Genomic DNA, 21,696 nt, shown 5'->3' on the forward strand with positions numbered 1-21,696 from the left:
ATTAATTTTAATGGTTTTTTCTCAATTTTTAACAATTTTTTATTTTTTTTTGAAATTTTCAATAAATTATCTTAATTTTTAAGAAATTTTATTTTAAAAAATACAAAAAGTTGTTGTGATGCCAACAACACGCGGTGTTCCCAAGCGGTCCCCCATCTAAGTACTAACCGCGCCCGACGCTGCTTAATTTCGGTGATCGGACGAGAACCGATGTATTCAGCGTGGTATGGTCGTTGGCGAAAGAACATAATCTTATTTGCTACTTATAAAAACATGAAACAAACATCTCTTACTAGCAAAACATAACAAAACAAAAAGCTTGTCATATTACAATGATAATTTGTTATGTTAAACTTAAACATTCATATGTAAAGAAATGTAAAAGCAAAACAAAAAATCAATTCTGCTGCTGTTTTTGCTTTGTATGTTAATAAATTGCAGTATTGGAGTGAATGTTCATTAATTTTAATGGTTTTTTCTCAATTTTAACAATTTTTTATATTTTTTTTGAAATTTTCAATAAATTATCTTAATTTTTAAGAAATTTTATTTTAAAAAATACAAAAAGTTGTTGTGATGCCAACAACACGCGGTGTTCCCAAGCGGTCCCCCATCTAAGTACTAACCGCGCCCGACGCTGCTTAATTTCGGTGATCGGACGAGAACCGATGTATTCAGCGTGGTATGGTCGTTGGCGAAAGAACATAATCTTTTTGCTACTTATAAAAACATGAAACAAACATCTCTTACTAGCAAACATAACAAAACAAAAAGCTTGTCATATTACAATGATAATTTGTTATGTTAACTTAAACATTCATATGTAAAGAAATGTAAAACAACAAATTATCATTGTAATATGACAAGCTTTTTTGTTTTGTTATGTTTTTGCTAGTAAGATGTTTGTTTCATGTTTTTATAAGTAGCAAATAAGATTATGTTCTTTCGCCAACGACCATACCACGCTGAATACATCGGTTTCTCGTCCGATCACCGAAATTAAGCAGCGTCGGGCGCGGTTAGTACTTAGATGGGGGACCGCTTGGGAACACCGCGTGTGGTTGGCATCACAACAACTTTTTGTATTTTTTAAAATAAAATTTCTTAAAATTAAGATAATTTATGAAAATTTCAAAAAAAAATATAAAAAATTGTTAAAAATTGAGAAAAAACCATTAAAATTAATGAACATTCACTCCAATACTGCAATTTATTAACATACAAAGCAAAAACAGCAGCAGAATGGATTTTTGTTTTGCTTTTACATTTCTTTACATATGAATGTTTAAGTTTACATAACAAATTATCATTGTAATATGACAGCTTTTTGTTTTGTTATGTTTTGCTAGTAAGAGATGTTTGTTTCATGTTTTTATAAGTAGCAAATAAGATTATGTTCTTTCGCCAACGACCATACCACGCTGAATACATCGGTTCTCGTCCGATCACCGAAATTAAGCAGCGTCGGGCGCGGTTAGTACTTAGATGGGGGACCGCTTGGGAACACCGCGTGTTGTTGGCATCACAACAACTTTTTGTATTTTTTAAAATAAAATTTCTTAAAAATTAAGATAATTTATTGAAAATTTCAAAAAAAAATATAAAAAATTGTTAAAAATTGAGAAAAAAACCATTAAAATTAATGAACATTCACTCCAATACTGCAATTTATTAACATACAAAAGCAAAAACAGCAGCAGAATTGATTTTTTGTTTTGCTTTTACATTTCTTTACATATGAATGTTTAAGTTTAACATAACAAATTATCATTGTAATATGACAAGCTTTTTGTTTTGTTATGTTTTGCTAGTAAGAGATGTTTGTTTCATGTTTTTATAAGTAGCAAATAAGATTATGTTCTTTCGCCAACGACCATACCACGCTGAATACATCGGTTCTCGTCCGATCACCGAAATTAAGCAGCGTCGGGCGCGGTTAGTACTTAGATGGGGGACCGCTTGGGAACACCGCGTGTTGTTGGCATCACAACAACTTTTGTATTTTTAAAATAAAATTTCTTAAAAATTAAGATAATTTATTGAAAATTTCAAAAAAAAATATAAAAAATTGTTAAAAATTGAGAAAAAACCATTAAAATTAATGAACATTCACTCCAATACTGCAATTTATTAACATACAAAAGCAAAAACAGCAGCAGAATTGATTTTTGTTTTGCTTTTACATTTCTTTACATATGAATGTTTAAGTTTAACATAACAAATTATCATTGTAATATGACAAGCTTTTTGTTTTGTTATGTTTTGCTAGTAAGAGATGTTTGTTTCATGTTTTTATAAGTAGCAAATAAGATTATGTTCTTTCGCCAACGACCATACCACGCTGAATACATCGGTTCTCGTCCGATCACCGAAATTAAGCAGCGTCGGGCGCGGTTAGTACTTAGATGGGGGACCGCTTGGGAACACCGCGTGTTGTTGGCATCACAACAACTTTTTGTATTTTTTAAAATAAAATTTCTTAAAAATTAAGATAATTTATTGAAAATTTCAAAAAAAAATATAAAAAATTGTTAAAAATTGAGAAAAAACCATTAAAATTAATGAACATTCACTCCAATACTGCAATTTATTAACATACAAAAGCAAAAACAGCAGCAGAATTGATTTTTTGTTTTGCTTTTACATTTCTTTACATATGAATGTTTAAGTTTAACATAACAAATTATCATTGTAATATGACAAGCTTTTTGTTTTGTTATGTTTTGCTAGTAAGAGATGTTTGTTTCATGTTTTTATAAGTAGCAAATAAGATTATGTTCTTTCGCCAACGACCATACCACGCTGAATACATCGGTTCTCGTCCGATCACCGAAATTAAGCAGCGTCGGGCGCGGTTAGTACTTAGATGGGGGACCGCTTGGGAACACCGCGTGTTGTTGGCATCACAACAACTTTTTGTATTTTTTAAAATAAAATTTCTTAAAAATTAAGATAATTTATTGAAAATTTCAAAAAAAAAATATAAAAAATTGTTAAAAATTGAGAAAAAACCATTAAAATTAATGAACATTCACTCCAATACTGCAATTTATTAACATACAAAAGCAAAAACAGCAGCAGAATTGATTTTTGTTTTGCTTTTACATTTCTTTACATATGAATGTTTAAGTTTAACATAACAAATTATCATTGTAATATGACAAGCTTTTTGTTTTGTTATGTTTTGCTAGTAAGAGATGTTTGTTTCATGTTTTTATAAGTAGCAAATAAGATTATGTTCTTTCGCCAACGACCATACCACGCTGAATACATCGGTTCTCGTCCGATCACCGAAATTAAGCAGCGTCGGGCGCGGTTAGTACTTAGATGGGGGACCGCTTGGGAACACCGCGTGTTGTTGGCATCACAACAACTTTTTGTATTTTTTAAAATAAAATTTCTTAAAAATTAAGATAATTTATTGAAAATTTCAAAAAAAAATATAAAAAATTGTTAAAAATTGAGAAAAAACCATTAAAATTAATGAACATTCACTCCAATACTGCAATTTATTAACATACAAAAGCAAAAACAGCAGCAGAATTGATTTTTTGTTTTGCTTTTACATTTCTTTACATATGAATGTTTAAGTTTAACATAACAAATTATCATTGTAATATGACAAGCTTTTTGTTTTGTTATGTTTTGCTAGTAAGAGATGTTTGTTTCATGTTTTTATAAGTAGCAAATAAGATTATGTTCTTTCGCCAACGACCATACCACGCTGAATACATCGGTTCTCGTCCGATCACCGAAATTAAGCAGCGTCGGGCGCGGTTAGTACTTAGATGGGGGACCGCTTGGGAACACCGCGTGTTGTTGGCATCACAACAACTTTTTGTATTTTTTAAAATAAAATTTCTTAAAAATTAAGATAATTTATTGAAAATTTCAAAAAAAAATATAAAAAATTGTTAAAAATTGAGAAAAAACCATTAAAATTAATGAACATTCACTCCAATACTGCAATTTATTAACATACAAAAGCAAAAACAGCAGCAGAATTGATTTTTTGTTTTGCTTTTACATTTCTTTACATATGAATGTTTAAGTTTAACATAACAAATTATCATTGTAATATGACAAGCTTTTTGTTTTGTTATGTTTTGCTAGTAAGAGATGTTTGTTTCATGTTTTTATAAGTAGCAAATAAGATTATGTTCTTTCGCCAACGACCATACCACGCTGAATACATCGGTTCTCGTCCGATCACCGAAATTAAGCAGCGTCGGGCGCGGTTAGTACTTAGATGGGGGACCGCTTGGGAACACCGCGTGTTGTTGGCATCACAACAACTTTTTGTATTTTTTAAAATAAAATTTCTTAAAAATTAAGATAATTTATTGAAAATTTCAAAAAAAAATATAAAAAATTGTTAAAAATTGAGAAAAAACCATTAAAATTAATGAACATTCACTCCAATACTGCAATTTATTAACATACAAAAGCAAAAACAGCAGCAGAATTGATTTTTGTTTTGCTTTTACATTTCTTTACATATGAATGTTTAAGTTTAACATAACAAATTATCATTGTAATATGACAAGCTTTTTGTTTTGTTATGTTTTGCTAGTAAGAGATGTTTGTTTCATGTTTTTATAAGTAGCAAATAAGATTATGTTCTTTCGCCAACGACCATACCACGCTGAATACATCGGTTCTCGTCCGATCACCGAAATTAAGCAGCGTCGGGCGCGGTTAGTACTTAGATGGGGGACCGCTTGGGAACACCGCGTGTTGTTGGCATCACAACAACTTTTTGTATTTTTTAAAATAAAATTTCTTAAAAATTAAGATAATTTATTGAAAATTTCAAAAAAAAATATAAAAAATTGTTAAAAATTGAGAAAAAACCATTAAAATTAATGAACATTCACTCCAATACTGCAATTTATTAACATACAAAAGCAAAAACAGCAGCAGAATTGATTTTTTGTTTTGCTTTTACATTTCTTTACATATGAATGTTTAAGTTTAACATAACAAATTATCATTGTAATATGACAAGCTTTTTGTTTTGTTATGTTTTGCTAGTAAGAGATGTTTGTTTCATGTTTTTATAAGTAGCAAATAAGATTATGTTCTTTCGCCAACGACCATACCACGCTGAATACATCGGTTCTCGTCCGATCACCGAAATTAAGCAGCGTCGGGCGCGGTTAGTACTTAGATGGGGGACCGCTTGGGAACACCGCGTGTTGTTGGCATCACAACAACTTTTTGTATTTTTTAAAATAAAATTTCTTAAAAATTAAGATAATTTATTGAAAATTTCAAAAAAAAATATAAAAAATTGTTAAAAATTGAGAAAAAACCATTAAAATTAATGAACATTCACTCCAATACTGCAATTTATTAACATACAAAAGCAAAAACAGCAGCAGAATTGATTTTTTGTTTTGCTTTTACATTTCTTTACATATGAATGTTTAAGTTTAACATAACAAATTATCATTGTAATATGACAAGCTTTTTGTTTTGTTATGTTTTGCTAGTAAGAGATGTTTGTTTCATGTTTTTATAAGTAGCAAATAAGATTATGTTCTTTCGCCAACGACCATACCACGCTGAATACATCGGTTCTCGTCCGATCACCGAAATTAAGCAGCGTCGGGCGCGGTTAGTACTTAGATGGGGGACCGCTTGGGAACACCGCGTGTTGTTGGCATCACAACAACTTTTTGTATTTTTTAAAATAAAATTTCTTAAAAATTAAGATAATTTATTGAAAATTTCAAAAAAAAATATAAAAAATTGTTAAAAATTGAGAAAAAACCATTAAAATTAATGAACATTCACTCCAATACTGCAATTTATTAACATACAAAAGCAAAAACAGCAGCAGAATTGATTTTTTGTTTTGCTTTTACATTTCTTTACATATGAATGTTTAAGTTTAACATAACAAATTATCATTGTAATATGACAAGCTTTTTGTTTTGTTATGTTTGCTAGTAAGAGATGTTTGTTTCATGTTTTTATAAGTAGCAAATAAGATTATGTTCTTTCGCCAACGACCATACCACGCTGAATACATCGGTTCTCGTCCGATCACCGAAATTAAGCAGCGTCGGGCGCGGTTAGTACTTAGATGGGGGACCGCTTGGGAACACCGCGTGTTGTTGGCATCACAACAACTTTTTGTATTTTTAAAATAAAATTTCTTAAAAATTAAGATAATTTATTGAAAATTTCAAAAAAAAATATAAAAAATTGTTAAAAATTGAGAAAAAACCATTAAAATTAATGAACATTCACTCCAATACTGCAATTTATTAACATACAAAAGCAAAAACAGCAGCAGAATTGATTTTTTGTTTTGCTTTTACATTTCTTTACATATGAATGTTTAAGTTTAACATAACAAATTATCATTGTAATATGACAAGCTTTTTGTTTTGTTATGTTTTGCTAGTAAGAGATGTTTGTTTCATGTTTTTATAAGTAGCAAATAAGATTATGTTCTTTCGCCAACGACCATACCACGCTGAATACATCGGTTCTCGTCCGATCACCGAAATTAAGCAGCGTCGGGCGCGGTTAGTACTTAGATGGGGGACCGCTTGGGAACACCGCGTGTTGTTGGCATCACAACAACTTTTTGTATTTTTTAAAATAAAATTTCTTAAAAATTAAGATAATTTATTGAAAATTTCAAAAAAAAATATAAAAAATTGTTAAAAATTGAGAAAAAACCATTAAAATTAATGAACATTCACTCCAATACTGCAATTTATTAACATACAAAAGCAAAAACAGCAGCAGAATTGATTTTTTGTTTTGCTTTTACATTTCTTTACATATGAATGTTTAAGTTTAACATAACAAATTATCATTGTAATATGACAAGCTTTTTGTTTTGTTATGTTTTGCTAGTAAGAGATGTTTGTTTCATGTTTTTATAAGTAGCAAATAAGATTATGTTCTTTCGCCAACGACCATACCACGCTGAATACATCGGTTCTCGTCCGATCACCGAAATTAAGCAGCGTCGGGCGCGGTTAGTACTTAGATGGGGGACCGCTTGGGAACACCGCGTGTTGTTGGCATCACAACAACTTTTTGTATTTTTTAAAATAAAATTTCTTAAAAATTAAGATAATTTATTGAAAATTTCAAAAAAAAATATAAAAAATTGTTAAAAATTGAGAAAAAAACCATTAAAATTAATGAACATTCACTCCAATACTGCAATTTATTAACATACAAAAGCAAAAACAGCAGCAGAATTGATTTTTTGTTTTGCTTTTACATTTCTTTACATATGAATGTTTAAGTTTAACATAACAAATTATCATTGTAATATGACAAGCTTTTTGTTTTGTTATGTTTTGCTAGTAAGAGATGTTTGTTTCATGTTTTTATAAGTAGCAAATAAGATTATGTTCTTTCGCCAACGACCATACCACGCTGAATACATCGGTTCTCGTCCGATCACCGAAATTAAGCAGCGTCGGGCGCGGTTAGTACTTAGATGGGGGACCGCTTGGGAACACCGCGTGTTGTTGGCATCACAACAACTTTTTGTATTTTTTAAAATAAAATTTCTTAAAAATTAAGATAATTTATTGAAAATTTCAAAAAAAAATATAAAAAATTGTTAAAAATTGAGAAAAAACCATTAAAATTAATGAACATTCACTCCAATACTGCAATTTATTAACATACAAAAGCAAAAACAGCAGCAGAATTGATTTTTTGTTTTGCTTTTACATTTCTTTACATATGAATGTTTAAGTTTAACATAACAAATTATCATTGTAATATGACAAGCTTTTTGTTTTGTTATGTTTTGCTAGTAAGAGATGTTTGTTTCATGTTTTTATAAGTAGCAAATAAGATTATGTTCTTTCGCCAACGACCATACCACGCTGAATACATCGGTTCTCGTCCGATCACCGAAATTAAGCAGCGTCGGGCGCGGTTAGTACTTAGATGGGGGACCGCTTGGGAACACCGCGTGTTGTTGGCATCACAACAACTTTTTGTATTTTTTAAAATAAAATTTCTTAAAAATTAAGATAATTTATTGAAAATTTCAAAAAAAAATATAAAAAATTGTTAAAAATTGAGAAAAAACCATTAAAATTAATGAACATTCACTCCAATACTGCAATTTATTAACATACAAAAGCAAAAACAGCAGCAGAATTGATTTTTTGTTTTGCTTTTACATTTCTTTACATATGAATGTTTAAGTTTAACATAACAAATTATCATTGTAATATGACAAGCTTTTTGTTTTGTTATGTTTTGCTAGTAAGAGATGTTTGTTTCATGTTTTTATAAGTAGCAAATAAGATTATGTTCTTTCGCCAACGACCATACCACGCTGAATACATCGGTTCTCGTCCGATCACCGAAATTAAGCAGCGTCGGGCGCGGTTAGTACTTAGATGGGGGACCGCTTGGGAACACCGCGTGTTGTTGGCATCACAACAACTTTTTGTATTTTTTAAAATAAAATTTCTTAAAAATTAAGATAATTTATTGAAAATTTCAAAAAAAAATATAAAAAATTGTTAAAAATTGAGAAAAAACCATTAAAATTAATGAACATTCACTCCAATACTGCAATTTATTAACATACAAAAGCAAAAACAGCAGCAGAATTGATTTTTTGTTTTGCTTTTACATTTCTTTACATATGAATGTTTAAGTTTAACATAACAAATTATCATTGTAATATGACAAGCTTTTTGTTTTGTTATGTTTTGCTAGTAAGAGATGTTTGTTTCATGTTTTTATAAGTAGCAAATAAGATTATGTTCTTTCGCCAACGACCATACCACGCTGAATACATCGGTTCTCGTCCGATCACCGAAATTAAGCAGCGTCGGGCGCGGTTAGTACTTAGATGGGGGACCGCTTGGGAACACCGCGTGTTGTTGGCATCACAACAACTTTTTGTATTTTTTAAAATAAAATTTCTTAAAAATTAAGATAATTTATTGAAAATTTCAAAAAAAAATATAAAAAATTGTTAAAAATTGAGAAAAAACCATTAAAATTAATGAACATTCACTCCAATACTGCAATTTATTAACATACAAAAGCAAAAACAGCAGCAGAATTGATTTTTTGTTTTGCTTTTACATTTCTTTACATATGAATGTTTAAGTTTAACATAACAAATTATCATTGTAATATGACAAGCTTTTTGTTTTGTTATGTTTTGCTAGTAAGAGATGTTTGTTTCATGTTTTTATAAGTAGCAAATAAGATTATGTTCTTTCGCCAACGACCATACCACGCTGAATACATCGGTTCTCGTCCGATCACCGAAATTAAGCAGCGTCGGGCGCGGTTAGTACTTAGATGGGGGACCGCTTGGGAACACCGCGTGTTGTTGGCATCACAACAACTTTTGTATTTTTTAAAATAAAATTTCTTAAAAATTAAGATAATTTATTGAAAATTTCAAAAAAAAATATAAAAAATTGTTAAAAATTGAGAAAAAACCATTAAAATTAATGAACATTCACTCCAATACTGCAATTTATTAACATACAAAAGCAAAAACAGCAGCAGAATTGATTTTTTGTTTTGCTTTTACATTTCTTTACATATGAATGTTTAAGTTTAACATAACAAATTATCATTGTAATATGACAAGCTTTTTGTTTTGTTATGTTTTGCTAGTAAGAGATGTTTGTTTCATGTTTTTATAAGTAGCAAATAAGATTATGTTCTTTCGCCAACGACCATACCACGCTGAATACATCGGTTCTCGTCCGATCACCGAAATTAAGCAGCGTCGGGCGCGGTTAGTACTTAGATGGGGGACCGCTTGGGAACACCGCGTGTTGTTGGCATCACAACAACTTTTTGTATTTTTTAAAATAAAATTTCTTAAAAATTAAGATAATTTATTGAAAATTTCAAAAAAAAATATAAAAAATTGTTAAAAATTGAGAAAAAACCATTAAAATTAATGAACATTCACTCCAATACTGCAATTTATTAACATACAAAAGCAAAAACAGCAGCAGAATTGATTTTTTGTTTTGCTTTTACATTTCTTTACATATGAATGTTTAAGTTTAACATAACAAATTATCATTGTAATATGACAAGCTTTTTGTTTTGTTATGTTTTGCTAGTAAGAGATGTTTGTTTCATGTTTTTATAAGTAGCAAATAAGATTATGTTCTTTCGCCAACGACCATACCACGCTGAATACATCGGTTCTCGTCCGATCACCGAAATTAAGCAGCGTCGGGCGCGGTTAGTACTTAGATGGGGGACCGCTTGGGAACACCGCGTGTTGTTGGCATCACAACAACTTTTTGTATTTTTAAAATAAAATTTCTTAAAAATTAAGATAATTTATTGAAAATTTCAAAAAAAAATATAAAAAATTGTTAAAAATTGAGAAAAAACCATTAAAATTAATGAACATTCACTCCAATACTGCAATTTATTAACATACAAAAGCAAAAACAGCAGCAGAATTGATTTTTTGTTTTGCTTTTACATTTCTTTACATATGAATGTTTAAGTTTAACATAACAAATTATCATTGTAATATGACAAGCTTTTTGTTTTGTTATGTTTTGCTAGTAAGAGATGTTTGTTTCATGTTTTTATAAGTAGCAAATAAGATTATGTTCTTTCGCCAACGACCATACCACGCTGAATACATCGGTTCTCGTCCGATCACCGAAATTAAGCAGCGTCGGGCGCGGTTAGTACTTAGATGGGGGACCGCTTGGGAACACCGCGTGTTGTTGGCATCACAACAACTTTTTGTATTTTTTAAAATAAAATTTCTTAAAAATTAAGATAATTTATTGAAAATTTCAAAAAAAAATATAAAAAATTGTTAAAAATTGAGAAAAAACCATTAAAATTAATGAACATTCACTCCAATACTGCAATTTATTAACATACAAAAGCAAAAACAGCAGCAGAATTGATTTTTTGTTTTGCTTTTACATTTCTTTACATATGAATGTTTAAGTTTAACATAACAAATTATCATTGTAATATGACAAGCTTTTTGTTTTGTTATGTTTTGCTAGTAAGAGATGTTTGTTTCATGTTTTTATAAGTAGCAAATAAGATTATGTTCTTTCGCCAACGACCATACCACGCTGAATACATCGGTTCTCGTCCGATCACCGAAATTAAGCAGCGTCGGGCGCGGTTAGTACTTAGATGGGGGACCGCTTGGGAACACCGCGTGTTGTTGGCATCACAACAACTTTTTGTATTTTTTAAAATAAAATTTCTTAAAAATTAAGATAATTTATTGAAAATTTCAAAAAAAAATATAAAAAATTGTTAAAAATTGAGAAAAAACCATTAAAATTAATGAACATTCACTCCAATACTGCAATTTATTAACATACAAAAGCAAAAACAGCAGCAGAATTGATTTTTTGTTTTGCTTTTACATTTCTTTACATATGAATGTTTAAGTTTAACATAACAAATTATCATTGTAATATGACAAGCTTTTTGTTTTGTTATGTTTTGCTAGTAAGAGATGTTTGTTTCATGTTTTATAAGTAGCAAATAAGATTATGTTCTTTCGCCAACGACCATACCACGCTGAATACATCGGTTCTCGTCCGATCACCGAAATTAAGCAGCGTCGGGCGCGGTTAGTACTTAGATGGGGGACCGCTTGGGAACACCGCGTGTTGTTGGCATCACAACAACTTTTTGTATTTTTTAAAATAAAATTTCTTAAAAATTAAGATAATTTATTGAAAATTTCAAAAAAAAATATAAAAAATTGTTAAAAATTGAGAAAAAACCATTAAAATTAATGAACATTCACTCCAATACTGCAATTTATTAACATACAAAAGCAAAAACAGCAGCAGAATTGATTTTTTGTTTTGCTTTTACATTTCTTTACATATGAATGTTTAAGTTTAACATAACAAATTATCATTGTAATATGACAAGCTTTTTGTTTTGTTATGTTTTGCTAGTAAGAGATGTTTGTTTCATGTTTTTATAAGTAGCAAATAAGATTATGTTCTTTCGCCAACGACCATACCACGCTGAATACATCGGTTCTCGTCCGATCACCGAAATTAAGCAGCGTCGGGCGCGGTTAGTACTTAGATGGGGGACCGCTTGGGAACACCGCGTGTTGTTGGCATCACAACAACTTTTTGTATTTTTTAAAATAAAATTTCTTAAAAATTAAGATAATTTATTGAAAATTTCAAAAAAAAATATAAAAAATTGTTAAAAATTGAGAAAAAACCATTAAAATTAATGAACATTCACTCCAATACTGCAATTTATTAACATACAAAAGCAAAAACAGCAGCAGAATTGATTTTTTGTTTTGCTTTTACATTTCTTTACATATGAATGTTTAAGTTTAACATAACAAATTATCATTGTAATATGACAAGCTTTTTGTTTTGTTATGTTTTGCTAGTAAGAGATGTTTGTTTCATGTTTTTATAAGTAGCAAATAAGATTATGTTCTTTCGCCAACGACCATACCACGCTGAATACATCGGTTCTCGTCCGATCACCGAAATTAAGCAGCGTCGGGCGCGGTTAGTACTTAGATGGGGGACCGCTTGGGAACACCGCGTGTTGTTGGCATCACAACAACTTTTTGTATTTTTTAAAATAAAATTTCTTAAAATTAAGATAATTTATTGAAAATTTCAAAAAAAAATATAAAAAATTGTTAAAAATTGAGAAAAAACCATTAAAATTAATGAACATTCACTCCAATACTGCAATTTATTAACATACAAAAGCAAAAACAGCAGCAGAATTGATTTTTTGTTTTGCTTTTACATTTCTTTACATATGAATGTTTAAGTTTAACATAACAAATTATCATTGTAATATGACAAGCTTTTTGTTTTGTTATGTTTTGCTAGTAAGAGATGTTTGTTTCATGTTTTTATAAGTAGCAAATAAGATTATGTTCTTTCGCCAACGACCATACCACGCTGAATACATCGGTTCTCGTCCGATCACCGAAATTAAGCAGCGTCGGGCGCGGTTAGTACTTAGATGGGGGACCGCTTGGGAACACCGCGTGTTGTTGGCATCACAACAACTTTTTGTATTTTTTAAAATAAAATTTCTTAAAAATTAAGATAATTTATTGAAAATTTCAAAAAAAAATATAAAAAATTGTTAAAAATTGAGAAAAAACCATTAAAATTAATGAACATTCACTCCAATACTGCAATTTATTAACATACAAAAGCAAAAACAGCAGCAGAATTGATTTTTTGTTTTGCTTTTACATTTCTTTACATATGAATGTTTAAGTTTAACATAACAAATTATCATTGTAATATGACAAGCTTTTTGTTTTGTTATGTTTTGCTAGTAAGAGATGTTTGTTTCATGTTTTTATAAGTAGCAAATAAGATTATGTTCTTTCGCCAACGACCATACCACGCTGAATACATCGGTTCTCGTCCGATCACCGAAATTAAGCAGCGTCGGGCGCGGTTAGTACTTAGATGGGGGACCGCTTGGGAACACCGCGTGTTGTTGGCATCACAACAACTTTTTGTATTTTTTAAAATAAAATTTCTTAAAAATTAAGATAATTTATTGAAAATTTCAAAAAAAAATATAAAAAATTGTTAAAAATTGAGAAAAAAACCATTAAAATTAATGAACATTCACTCCAATACTGCAATTTATTAACATACAAAAGCAAAAACAGCAGCAGAATTGATTTTTTGTTTTGCTTTTACATTTCTTTACATATGAATGTTTAAGTTTAACATAACAAATTATCATTGTAATATGACAAGCTTTTTGTTTTGTTATGTTTTGCTAGTAAGAGATGTTTGTTTCATGTTTTTATAAGTAGCAAATAAGATTATGTTCTTTCGCCAACGACCATACCACGCTGAATACATCGGTTCTCGTCCGATCACCGAAATTAAGCAGCGTCGGGCGCGGTTAGTACTTAGATGGGGGACCGCTTGGGAACACCGCGTGTTGTTGGCATCACAACAACTTTTTGTATTTTTTAAAATAAAATTTCTTAAAATTAAGATAATTTATTGAAAATTTCAAAAAAAAATATAAAAAATTGTTAAAAATTGAGAAAAAACCATTAAAATTAATGAACATTCACTCCAATACTGCAATTTATTAACATACAAAAGCAAAAACAGCAGCAGAATTGATTTTTTGTTTTGCTTTTACATTTCTTTACATATGAATGTTTAAGTTTAACATAACAAATTATCATTGTAATATGACAAGCTTTTTGTTTTGTTATGTTTTGCTAGTAAGAGATGTTTGTTTCATGTTTTTATAAGTAGCAAATAAGATTATGTTCTTTCGCCAACGACCATACCACGCTGAATACATCGGTTCTCGTCCGATCACCGAAATTAAGCAGCGTCGGGCGCGGTTAGTACTTAGATGGGGGACCGCTTGGGAACACCGCGTGTTGTTGGCATCACAACAACTTTTTGTATTTTTTAAAATAAAATTTCTTAAAAATTAAGATAATTTATTGAAAATTTCAAAAAAAATATAAAAAATTGTTAAAAATTGAGAAAAAACCATTAAAATTAATGAACATTCACTCCAATACTGCAATTTATTAACATACAAAAGCAAAAACAGCAGCAGAATTGATTTTTTGTTTTGCTTTTACATTTCTTTACATATGAATGTTTAAGTTTAACATAACAAATTATCATTGTAATATGACAAGCTTTTTGTTTTGTTATGTTTTGCTAGTAAGAGATGTTTGTTTCATGTTTTTATAAGTAGCAAATAAGATTATGTTCTTTCGCCAACGACCATACCACGCTGAATACATCGGTTCTCGTCCGATCACCGAAATTAAGCAGCGTCGGGCGCGGTTAGTACTTAGATGGGGGACCGCTTGGGAACACCGCGTGTTGTTGGCATCACAACAACTTTTTGTATTTTTTAAAATAAAATTTCTTAAAAATTAAGATAATTTATTGAAAATTTCAAAAAAAAATATAAAAAATTGTTAAAAATTGAGAAAAAAACCATTAAAATTAATGAACATTCACTCCAATACTGCAATTTATTAACATACAAAAGCAAAAACAGCAGCAGAATTGATTTTTTGTTTTGCTTTTACATTTCTTTACATATGAATGTTTAAGTTTAACATAACAAATTATCATTGTAATATGACAAGCTTTTTGTTTTGTTATGTTTTGCTAGTAAGAGATGTTTGTTTCATGTTTTTATAAGTAGCAAATAAGATTATGTTCTTTCGCCAACGACCATACCACGCTGAATACATCGGTTCTCGTCCGATCACCGAAATTAAGCAGCGTCGGGCGCGGTTAGTACTTAGATGGGGGACCGCTTGGGAACACCGCGTGTTGTTGGCATCACAACAACTTTTTGTATTTTTTAAAATAAAATTTCTTAAAAATTAAGATAATTTATTGAAAATTTCAAAAAAAAATATAAAAAATTGTTAAAAATTGAGAAAAAACCATTAAAATTAATGAACATTCACTCCAATACTGCAATTTATTAACATACAAAAGCAAAAACAGCAGCAGAATTGATTTTTTGTTTTGCTTTTACATTTCTTTACATATGAATGTTTAAGTTTAACATAACAAATTATCATTGTAATATGACAAGCTTTTTGTTTTGTTATGTTTTGCTAGTAAGAGATGTTTGTTTCATGTTTTTATAAGTAGCAAATAAGATTATGTTCTTTCGCCAACGACCATACCACGCTGAATACATCGGTTCTCGTCCGATCACCGAAATTAAGCAGCGTCGGGCGCGGTTAGTACTTAGATGGGGGACCGCTTGGGAACACCGCGTGTTGTTGGCATCACAACAACTTTTTGTATTTTTTAAAATAAAATTTCTTAAAAATTAAGATAATTTATTGAAAATTTCAAAAAAAAATATAAAAAATTGTTAAAAATTGAGAAAAAACCATTAAAATTAATGAACATTCACTCCAATACTGCAATTTATTAACATACAAAAGCAAAAACAGCAGCAGAATTGATTTTTTGTTTTGCTTTTACATTTCTTTACATATGAATGTTTAAGTTTAACATAACAAATTATCATTGTAATATGACAAGCTTTTTGTTTTGTTATGTTTTGCTAGTAAGAGATGTTTGTTTCATGTTTTTATAAGTAGCAAATAAGATTATGTTCTTTCGCCAACGACCATACCACGCTGAATACATCGGTTCTCGTCCGATCACCGAAATTAAGCAGCGTCGGGCGCGGTTAGTACTTAGATGGGGGACCGCTTGGGAACACCGCGTGTTGTTGGCATCACAACAACTTTTTGTATTTTTTAAAATAAAATTTCTTAAAAATTAAGATAATTTATTGAAAATTTCAAAAAAAAATATAAAAAATTGTTAAAAATTGAGAAAAAACCATTAAAATTAATGAACATTCACTCCAATACTGCAATTTATTAACATACAAAAGCAAAAACAGCAGCAGAATTGATTTTTTGTTTTGCTTTTACATTTCTTTACATATGAATGTTTAAGTTTAACATAACAAATTATCATTGTAATATGACAAGCTTTTTGTTTTGTTATGTTTTGCTAGTAAGAGATGTTTGTTTCATGTTTTTATAAGTAGCAAATAAGATTATGTTCTTTCGCCAACGACCATACCACGCTGAATACATCGGTTCTCGTCCGATCACCGAAATTAAGCAGCGTCGGGCGCGGTTAGTACTTAGATGGGGGACCGCTTGGGAACACCGCGTGTTGTTGGCATCACAACAACTTTTTGTATTTTTTAAAATAAAATTTCTTAAAAATTAAGATAATTTATTGAAAATTTCAAAAAAAAATATAAAAAATTGTTAAAAATTGAGAAAAAACCATTAAAATTAATGAACATTCACTCCAATACTGCAATTTATTAACATACAAAAGCAAAAACAGCAGCAGAATTGATTTTTTGTTTTGCTTTTACATTTCTTTACATATGAATGTTTAAGTTTAACATAACAAATTATCATTGTAATATGACAAGCTTTTTGTTTTGTTATGTTTTGCTAGTAAGAGATGTTTGTTTCATGTTTTTATAAGTAGCAAATAAGATTATGTTCTTTCGCCAACGACCATACCACGCTGAATACATCGGTTCTCGTCCGATCACCGAAATTAAGCAGCGTCGGGCGCGGTTAGTACTTAGATGGGGGACCGCTTGGGAACACCGCGTGTTGTTGGCATCACAACAACTTTTTGTATTTTTTAAAATAAAATTTCTTAAAAATTAAGATAATTTATTGAAAATTTCAAAAAAAAATATAAAAAATTGTTAAAAATTGAGAAAAAACCATTAAAATTAATGAACATTCACTCCAATACTGCAATTTATTAACATACAAAAGCAAAAACAGCAGCAGAATTGATTTTTTGTTTTGCTTTTACATTTCTTTACATATGAATGTTTAAGTTTAACATAACAAATTATCATTGTAATATGACAAGCTTTTTGTTTTGTTATGTTTTGCTAGTAAGAGATGTTTGTTTCATGTTTTTATAAGTAGCAAATAAGATTATGTTCTTTCGCCAACGACCATACCACGCTGAATACATCGGTTCTCGTCCGATCACCGAAATTAAGCAGCGTCGGGCGCGGTTAGTACTTAGATGGGGGACCGCTTGGGAACACCGCGTGTTGTTGGCATCACAACAACTTTTTGTATTTTTTAAAATAAAATTTCTTAAAAATTAAGATAATTTATTGAAAATTTCAAAAAAAATATAAAAAATTGTTAAAAATTGAGAAAAAACCATTAAAATTAATGAACATTCACTCCAATACTGCAATTTATTAACATACAAAAGCAAAAACAGCAGCAGAATTGATTTTTTGTTTTGCTTTTACATTTCTTTACATATGAATGTTTAAGTTTAACATAACAAATTATCATTGTAATATGACAAGCTTTTTGTTTTGTTATGTTTTGCTAGTAAGAGATGTTTGTTTCATGTTTTTATAAGTAGCAAATAAGATTATGTTCTTTCGCCAACGACCATACCACGCTGAATACATCGGTTCTCGTCCGATCACCGAAATTAAGCAGCGTCGGGCGCGGTTAGTACTTAGATGGGGGACCGCTTGGGAACACCGCGTGTTGTTGGCATCACAACAACTTTTTGTATTTTTTAAAATAAAATTTCTTAAAAATTAAGATAATTTATTGAAAATTTCAAAAAAAAATATAAAAATTGTTAAAAATTGAGAAAAAACCATTAAAATTAATGAACATTCACTCCAATACTGCAATTTATTAACATACAAAAGCAAAAACAGCAGCAGAATTGATTTTTTGTTTTGCTTTTACATTTCTTTACATATGAATGTTTAAGTTTAACATAACAAATTATCATTGTAATATGACAAGCTTTTTGTTTTGTTATGTTTTGCTAGTAAGAGATGTTTGTTTCATGTTTTTATAAGTAGCAAATAAGATTATGTTCTTTCGCCAACGACCATACCACGCTGAATACATCGGTTCTCGTCCGATCACCGAAATTAAGCAGCGTCGGGCGCGGTTAGTACTTAGATGGGGGACCGCTTGGGAACACCGCGTGTTGTTGGCATCACAACAACTTTTTGTATTTTTTAAAATAAAATTTCTTAAAAATTAAGATAATTTATTGAAAATTTCAAAAAAAAATATAAAAAATTGTTAAAATTGAGAAAAAACCATTAAAATTAATGAACATTCACTCCAATACTGCAATTTATTAACATACAAAAGCAAAAACAGCAGCAGAATTGATTTTTTGTTTTGCTTTTACATTTCTTTACATATGAATGTTTAAGTTTAACATAACAAATTATCATTGTAATATGACAAGCTTTTTGTTTTGTTATGTTTTGCTAGTAAGAGATGTTTGTTTCATGTTTTTATAAGTAGCAAATAAGATTATGTTCTTTCGCCAACGACCATACCACGCTGAATACATCGGTTCTCGTCCGATCACCGAAATTAAGCAGCGTCGGGCGCGGTTAGTACTTAGATGGGGGACCGCTTGGGAACACCGCGTGTTGTTGGCATCACAACAACTTTTTGTATTTTTTAAAATAAAATTTCTTAAAAATTAAGATAATTTATTGAAAATTTCAAAAAAAAATATAAAAAATTGTTAAAAATTGAGAAAAAACCATTAAAATTAATGAACATTCACTCCAATACTGCAATTTATTAACATACAAAAGCAAAAACAGCAGCAGAATTGATTTTTTTGTTTTGCTTTTACATTTCTTTACATATGAATGTTTAAGTTTAACATAACAAATTATCATTGTAATATGACAAGCTTTTTGTTTTGTTATGTTTTGCTAGTAAGAGATGTTTGTTTCATGTTTTTATAAGTAGCAAATAAGATTATGTTCTTTCGCCAACGACCATACCACGCTGAATACATCGGTTCTCGTCCGATCACCGAAATTAAGCAGCGTCGGGCGCGGTTAGTACTTAGATGGGGGACCGCTTGGGAACACCGCGTGTTGTTGGCATCACAACAACTTTTTGTATTTTTTAAAATAAAATTTCTTAAAAATTAAGATAATTTATTGAAAATTTCAAAAAAAAATATAAAAAATTGTTAAAAATTGAGAAAAAACCATTAAAATTAATGAACATTCACTCCAATACTGCAATTTATTAACATACAAAAGCAAAAACAGCAGCAGAATTGATTTTTTGTTTTGCTTTTACATTTCTTTACATATGAATGTTTAAGTTTAACATAACAAATTATCATTGTAATATGACAAGCTTTTTGTTTTGTTATGTTTTGCTAGTAAGAGATGTTTGTTTCATGTTTTTATAAGTAGCAAATAAGATTATGTTCTTTCGCCAACGACCATACCACGCTGAATACATCGGTTCTCGTCCGATCACCGAAATTAAGCAGCGTCGGGCGCGGTTAGTACTTAGATGGGGGACCGCTTGGGAACACCGCGTGTTGTTGGCATCACAACAACTTTTTGTATTTTTTAAAATAAAATTTCTTAAAAATTAAGATAATTTATTGAAAATTTCAAAAAAAATATAAAAAATTGTTAAAAATTGAGAAAAAACCATTAAAATTAATGAACATTCACTCCAATACTGCAATTTATTAACATACAAAAGCAAAAACAGCAGCAGAATTGATTTTTTGTTTTGCTTTTACATTTCTTTACATATGAATGTTTAAGTTTAACATAACAAATTATCATTGTAATATGACAAGCTTTTTGTTTTGTTATGTTTTGCTAGTAAGAGATGTTTGTTTCATGTTTTTATAAGTAGCAAATAAGATTATGTTCTTTCGCCAACGACCATACCACGCTGAATACATCGGTTCTCGTCCGATCACCGAAATTAAGCAGCGTCGGGCGCGGTTAGTACTTAGATGGGGGACCGCTTGGGAACACCGCGTGTTGTTGGCATCACAACAACTTTTTGTATTTTTTAAAATAAAATTTCTTAAAAATTAAGATAATTTATTGAAAATTCAAAAAAAATATAAAAATTGTTAAAAATTGAGAAAAAACCATTAAAATTAATGAACATTCACTCCAATACTGCAATTTATTAACATACAAAAGCAAAAACAGCAGCAGAATTGATTTTTTGTTTTGCTTTTACATTTCTTTACATATGAATGTTTAAGTTTAACATAACAAATTATCATTGTAATATGACAAGCTTTTTGTTTTGTTATGTTTTGCTAGTAAGAGATGTTTGTTTCATGTTTTTATAAGTAGCAAATAAGATTATGTTCTTTCGCCAACGACCATACCACGCTGAATACATCGGTTCTCGTCCGATCACCGAAATTAAGCAGCGTCGGGCGCGGTTAGTACTTAGATGGGGGACCGCTTGGGAACACCGCGTGTTGTTGGCATCACAACAACTTTTTGTATTTTTTAAATAAAATTTCTTAAAATTAAGATAATTTATTGAAAATTTCAAAAAAAAATATAAAAAATTGTTAAAATTGAGAAAAAACCATTAAAATTAATGAACATTCACTCCAATACTGCAATTTATTAACATACAAAAGCAAAACAGCAGCAGAATTGATTTTTTGTTTTGCTTTTACATTTCTTTACATATGAATGTTTAAGTTTAACATAACAAATTATCATTGTAATATGACAAGCTTTTTGTTTTGTTATGTTTTGCTAGTAAGAGATGTTTGTTTCATGTTTTTATAAGTAGCAAATAAGATTATGTTCTTTCGCCAACGACCATACCACGCTGAATACATCGGTTCTCGTCCGATCACCGAAATTAAGCAGCGTCGGGCGCGGTTAGTACTTAGATGGGGGACCGCTTGGGAACACCGCGTGTTGTTGGCATCACAACAACTTTTGTATTTTTAAAATAAAATTTCTTAAAAATTAAGATAATTTATTGAAAATTTCAAAAAAAAATATAAAAATTGTTAAAAATTGAGAAAAAACCATTAAAATTAATGAACATTCACTCCAATACTGCAATTTATTAACATACAAAAGCAAAACAGCAGCAGAATTGATTTTTTTTTGTTTTGCTTTACATTTCTTACATATGAATGTTTAAGTTTAACATAACAAATTATCATTGTAATATGACAAGCTTTTTGTTTTGTTATGTTTTGCTAGTAAGAGATGTTTGTTTCATGTTTTTATAAGTAGCAAATAAGATTATGTTCTTTCGCCAACGACCATACCACGCTGAATACATCG

At 29.8% G+C, this 21,696-nt stretch overlaps 46 non-coding genes and 1 pseudogene across 46 annotated transcripts; 45 read left to right on the plus strand and 2 right to left on the minus strand.

Moving 5' to 3' along the window:
- Window positions 1–119: 119 nt before the first annotated feature.
- Window positions 120–238, minus strand: LOC119615386. Its single transcript, XR_005232407.1, has one exon. It is a non-coding gene; the product is annotated as a 5S ribosomal RNA (ribosomal RNA).
- A 339-nt stretch (window positions 239–577) lies between these two features.
- LOC119615397 lies at window positions 578–696 on the minus strand. Its single transcript, XR_005232418.1, has one exon. It is a non-coding gene; the product is annotated as a 5S ribosomal RNA (ribosomal RNA).
- Window positions 697–947: 251 nt separating this feature from the next.
- On the plus strand, window positions 948–1,067 carry LOC119615433 (annotated as a pseudogene).
- A 336-nt stretch (window positions 1,068–1,403) lies between these two features.
- Window positions 1,404–1,522, plus strand: LOC119615408. Its single transcript, XR_005232429.1, has one exon. It is a non-coding gene; the product is annotated as a 5S ribosomal RNA (ribosomal RNA).
- Window positions 1,523–1,865: 343 nt separating this feature from the next.
- LOC119615419 lies at window positions 1,866–1,984 on the plus strand. The gene has a single exon (XR_005232440.1). It is a non-coding gene; the product is annotated as a 5S ribosomal RNA (ribosomal RNA).
- A 339-nt stretch (window positions 1,985–2,323) lies between these two features.
- LOC119615431 lies at window positions 2,324–2,442 on the plus strand. Its single transcript, XR_005232451.1, has one exon. It is a non-coding gene; the product is annotated as a 5S ribosomal RNA (ribosomal RNA).
- A 342-nt stretch (window positions 2,443–2,784) lies between these two features.
- LOC119615387 lies at window positions 2,785–2,903 on the plus strand. The gene has a single exon (XR_005232408.1). It is a non-coding gene; the product is annotated as a 5S ribosomal RNA (ribosomal RNA).
- Window positions 2,904–3,245: 342 nt separating this feature from the next.
- On the plus strand, window positions 3,246–3,364 carry LOC119615388. Its single transcript, XR_005232409.1, has one exon. It is a non-coding gene; the product is annotated as a 5S ribosomal RNA (ribosomal RNA).
- Window positions 3,365–3,706: 342 nt separating this feature from the next.
- Window positions 3,707–3,825, plus strand: LOC119615389. The gene has a single exon (XR_005232410.1). It is a non-coding gene; the product is annotated as a 5S ribosomal RNA (ribosomal RNA).
- A 342-nt stretch (window positions 3,826–4,167) lies between these two features.
- On the plus strand, window positions 4,168–4,286 carry LOC119615390. The gene has a single exon (XR_005232411.1). It is a non-coding gene; the product is annotated as a 5S ribosomal RNA (ribosomal RNA).
- A 341-nt stretch (window positions 4,287–4,627) lies between these two features.
- Window positions 4,628–4,746, plus strand: LOC119615391. The gene has a single exon (XR_005232412.1). It is a non-coding gene; the product is annotated as a 5S ribosomal RNA (ribosomal RNA).
- Window positions 4,747–5,088: 342 nt separating this feature from the next.
- Window positions 5,089–5,207, plus strand: LOC119615392. The gene has a single exon (XR_005232413.1). It is a non-coding gene; the product is annotated as a 5S ribosomal RNA (ribosomal RNA).
- Window positions 5,208–5,549: 342 nt separating this feature from the next.
- Window positions 5,550–5,668, plus strand: LOC119615393. Its single transcript, XR_005232414.1, has one exon. It is a non-coding gene; the product is annotated as a 5S ribosomal RNA (ribosomal RNA).
- Window positions 5,669–6,009: 341 nt separating this feature from the next.
- Window positions 6,010–6,128, plus strand: LOC119615394. The gene has a single exon (XR_005232415.1). It is a non-coding gene; the product is annotated as a 5S ribosomal RNA (ribosomal RNA).
- Window positions 6,129–6,469: 341 nt separating this feature from the next.
- On the plus strand, window positions 6,470–6,588 carry LOC119615395. Its single transcript, XR_005232416.1, has one exon. It is a non-coding gene; the product is annotated as a 5S ribosomal RNA (ribosomal RNA).
- Window positions 6,589–6,930: 342 nt separating this feature from the next.
- Window positions 6,931–7,049, plus strand: LOC119615396. The gene has a single exon (XR_005232417.1). It is a non-coding gene; the product is annotated as a 5S ribosomal RNA (ribosomal RNA).
- Window positions 7,050–7,392: 343 nt separating this feature from the next.
- Window positions 7,393–7,511, plus strand: LOC119615398. Its single transcript, XR_005232419.1, has one exon. It is a non-coding gene; the product is annotated as a 5S ribosomal RNA (ribosomal RNA).
- Window positions 7,512–7,853: 342 nt separating this feature from the next.
- Window positions 7,854–7,972, plus strand: LOC119615399. Its single transcript, XR_005232420.1, has one exon. It is a non-coding gene; the product is annotated as a 5S ribosomal RNA (ribosomal RNA).
- A 342-nt stretch (window positions 7,973–8,314) lies between these two features.
- LOC119615400 lies at window positions 8,315–8,433 on the plus strand. The gene has a single exon (XR_005232421.1). It is a non-coding gene; the product is annotated as a 5S ribosomal RNA (ribosomal RNA).
- A 342-nt stretch (window positions 8,434–8,775) lies between these two features.
- On the plus strand, window positions 8,776–8,894 carry LOC119615401. Its single transcript, XR_005232422.1, has one exon. It is a non-coding gene; the product is annotated as a 5S ribosomal RNA (ribosomal RNA).
- Window positions 8,895–9,236: 342 nt separating this feature from the next.
- On the plus strand, window positions 9,237–9,355 carry LOC119615402. Its single transcript, XR_005232423.1, has one exon. It is a non-coding gene; the product is annotated as a 5S ribosomal RNA (ribosomal RNA).
- Window positions 9,356–9,696: 341 nt separating this feature from the next.
- Window positions 9,697–9,815, plus strand: LOC119615403. Its single transcript, XR_005232424.1, has one exon. It is a non-coding gene; the product is annotated as a 5S ribosomal RNA (ribosomal RNA).
- Window positions 9,816–10,157: 342 nt separating this feature from the next.
- LOC119615404 lies at window positions 10,158–10,276 on the plus strand. Its single transcript, XR_005232425.1, has one exon. It is a non-coding gene; the product is annotated as a 5S ribosomal RNA (ribosomal RNA).
- A 341-nt stretch (window positions 10,277–10,617) lies between these two features.
- Window positions 10,618–10,736, plus strand: LOC119615405. The gene has a single exon (XR_005232426.1). It is a non-coding gene; the product is annotated as a 5S ribosomal RNA (ribosomal RNA).
- A 342-nt stretch (window positions 10,737–11,078) lies between these two features.
- LOC119615406 lies at window positions 11,079–11,197 on the plus strand. Its single transcript, XR_005232427.1, has one exon. It is a non-coding gene; the product is annotated as a 5S ribosomal RNA (ribosomal RNA).
- A 341-nt stretch (window positions 11,198–11,538) lies between these two features.
- Window positions 11,539–11,657, plus strand: LOC119615407. Its single transcript, XR_005232428.1, has one exon. It is a non-coding gene; the product is annotated as a 5S ribosomal RNA (ribosomal RNA).
- Window positions 11,658–11,999: 342 nt separating this feature from the next.
- On the plus strand, window positions 12,000–12,118 carry LOC119615409. Its single transcript, XR_005232430.1, has one exon. It is a non-coding gene; the product is annotated as a 5S ribosomal RNA (ribosomal RNA).
- Window positions 12,119–12,460: 342 nt separating this feature from the next.
- LOC119615410 lies at window positions 12,461–12,579 on the plus strand. Its single transcript, XR_005232431.1, has one exon. It is a non-coding gene; the product is annotated as a 5S ribosomal RNA (ribosomal RNA).
- Window positions 12,580–12,920: 341 nt separating this feature from the next.
- On the plus strand, window positions 12,921–13,039 carry LOC119615411. Its single transcript, XR_005232432.1, has one exon. It is a non-coding gene; the product is annotated as a 5S ribosomal RNA (ribosomal RNA).
- A 342-nt stretch (window positions 13,040–13,381) lies between these two features.
- Window positions 13,382–13,500, plus strand: LOC119615412. The gene has a single exon (XR_005232433.1). It is a non-coding gene; the product is annotated as a 5S ribosomal RNA (ribosomal RNA).
- Window positions 13,501–13,843: 343 nt separating this feature from the next.
- On the plus strand, window positions 13,844–13,962 carry LOC119615413. The gene has a single exon (XR_005232434.1). It is a non-coding gene; the product is annotated as a 5S ribosomal RNA (ribosomal RNA).
- A 341-nt stretch (window positions 13,963–14,303) lies between these two features.
- Window positions 14,304–14,422, plus strand: LOC119615414. Its single transcript, XR_005232435.1, has one exon. It is a non-coding gene; the product is annotated as a 5S ribosomal RNA (ribosomal RNA).
- A 341-nt stretch (window positions 14,423–14,763) lies between these two features.
- On the plus strand, window positions 14,764–14,882 carry LOC119615415. The gene has a single exon (XR_005232436.1). It is a non-coding gene; the product is annotated as a 5S ribosomal RNA (ribosomal RNA).
- Window positions 14,883–15,225: 343 nt separating this feature from the next.
- Window positions 15,226–15,344, plus strand: LOC119615416. Its single transcript, XR_005232437.1, has one exon. It is a non-coding gene; the product is annotated as a 5S ribosomal RNA (ribosomal RNA).
- Window positions 15,345–15,686: 342 nt separating this feature from the next.
- Window positions 15,687–15,805, plus strand: LOC119615417. Its single transcript, XR_005232438.1, has one exon. It is a non-coding gene; the product is annotated as a 5S ribosomal RNA (ribosomal RNA).
- A 342-nt stretch (window positions 15,806–16,147) lies between these two features.
- LOC119615418 lies at window positions 16,148–16,266 on the plus strand. Its single transcript, XR_005232439.1, has one exon. It is a non-coding gene; the product is annotated as a 5S ribosomal RNA (ribosomal RNA).
- Window positions 16,267–16,608: 342 nt separating this feature from the next.
- Window positions 16,609–16,727, plus strand: LOC119615420. The gene has a single exon (XR_005232441.1). It is a non-coding gene; the product is annotated as a 5S ribosomal RNA (ribosomal RNA).
- Window positions 16,728–17,069: 342 nt separating this feature from the next.
- Window positions 17,070–17,188, plus strand: LOC119615422. The gene has a single exon (XR_005232442.1). It is a non-coding gene; the product is annotated as a 5S ribosomal RNA (ribosomal RNA).
- A 342-nt stretch (window positions 17,189–17,530) lies between these two features.
- LOC119615423 lies at window positions 17,531–17,649 on the plus strand. The gene has a single exon (XR_005232443.1). It is a non-coding gene; the product is annotated as a 5S ribosomal RNA (ribosomal RNA).
- A 341-nt stretch (window positions 17,650–17,990) lies between these two features.
- LOC119615424 lies at window positions 17,991–18,109 on the plus strand. The gene has a single exon (XR_005232444.1). It is a non-coding gene; the product is annotated as a 5S ribosomal RNA (ribosomal RNA).
- Window positions 18,110–18,450: 341 nt separating this feature from the next.
- LOC119615425 lies at window positions 18,451–18,569 on the plus strand. The gene has a single exon (XR_005232445.1). It is a non-coding gene; the product is annotated as a 5S ribosomal RNA (ribosomal RNA).
- A 341-nt stretch (window positions 18,570–18,910) lies between these two features.
- On the plus strand, window positions 18,911–19,029 carry LOC119615426. Its single transcript, XR_005232446.1, has one exon. It is a non-coding gene; the product is annotated as a 5S ribosomal RNA (ribosomal RNA).
- Window positions 19,030–19,372: 343 nt separating this feature from the next.
- Window positions 19,373–19,491, plus strand: LOC119615427. The gene has a single exon (XR_005232447.1). It is a non-coding gene; the product is annotated as a 5S ribosomal RNA (ribosomal RNA).
- A 342-nt stretch (window positions 19,492–19,833) lies between these two features.
- LOC119615428 lies at window positions 19,834–19,952 on the plus strand. The gene has a single exon (XR_005232448.1). It is a non-coding gene; the product is annotated as a 5S ribosomal RNA (ribosomal RNA).
- A 341-nt stretch (window positions 19,953–20,293) lies between these two features.
- LOC119615429 lies at window positions 20,294–20,412 on the plus strand. The gene has a single exon (XR_005232449.1). It is a non-coding gene; the product is annotated as a 5S ribosomal RNA (ribosomal RNA).
- Window positions 20,413–20,751: 339 nt separating this feature from the next.
- Window positions 20,752–20,870, plus strand: LOC119615430. The gene has a single exon (XR_005232450.1). It is a non-coding gene; the product is annotated as a 5S ribosomal RNA (ribosomal RNA).
- A 338-nt stretch (window positions 20,871–21,208) lies between these two features.
- Window positions 21,209–21,327, plus strand: LOC119615432. Its single transcript, XR_005232452.1, has one exon. It is a non-coding gene; the product is annotated as a 5S ribosomal RNA (ribosomal RNA).
- Window positions 21,328–21,696: the final 369 nt, after the last annotated feature.

This window comes from Lucilia sericata, unplaced genomic scaffold, assembly GCF_015586225.1.
Source record: "Lucilia sericata isolate MDLA Ls3-8-SP2 unplaced genomic scaffold, ASM1558622v1 Contig005154F_arrow, whole genome shotgun sequence".
NCBI classification, from domain to species: domain Eukaryota; kingdom Metazoa; phylum Arthropoda; class Insecta; order Diptera; family Calliphoridae; genus Lucilia; species Lucilia sericata.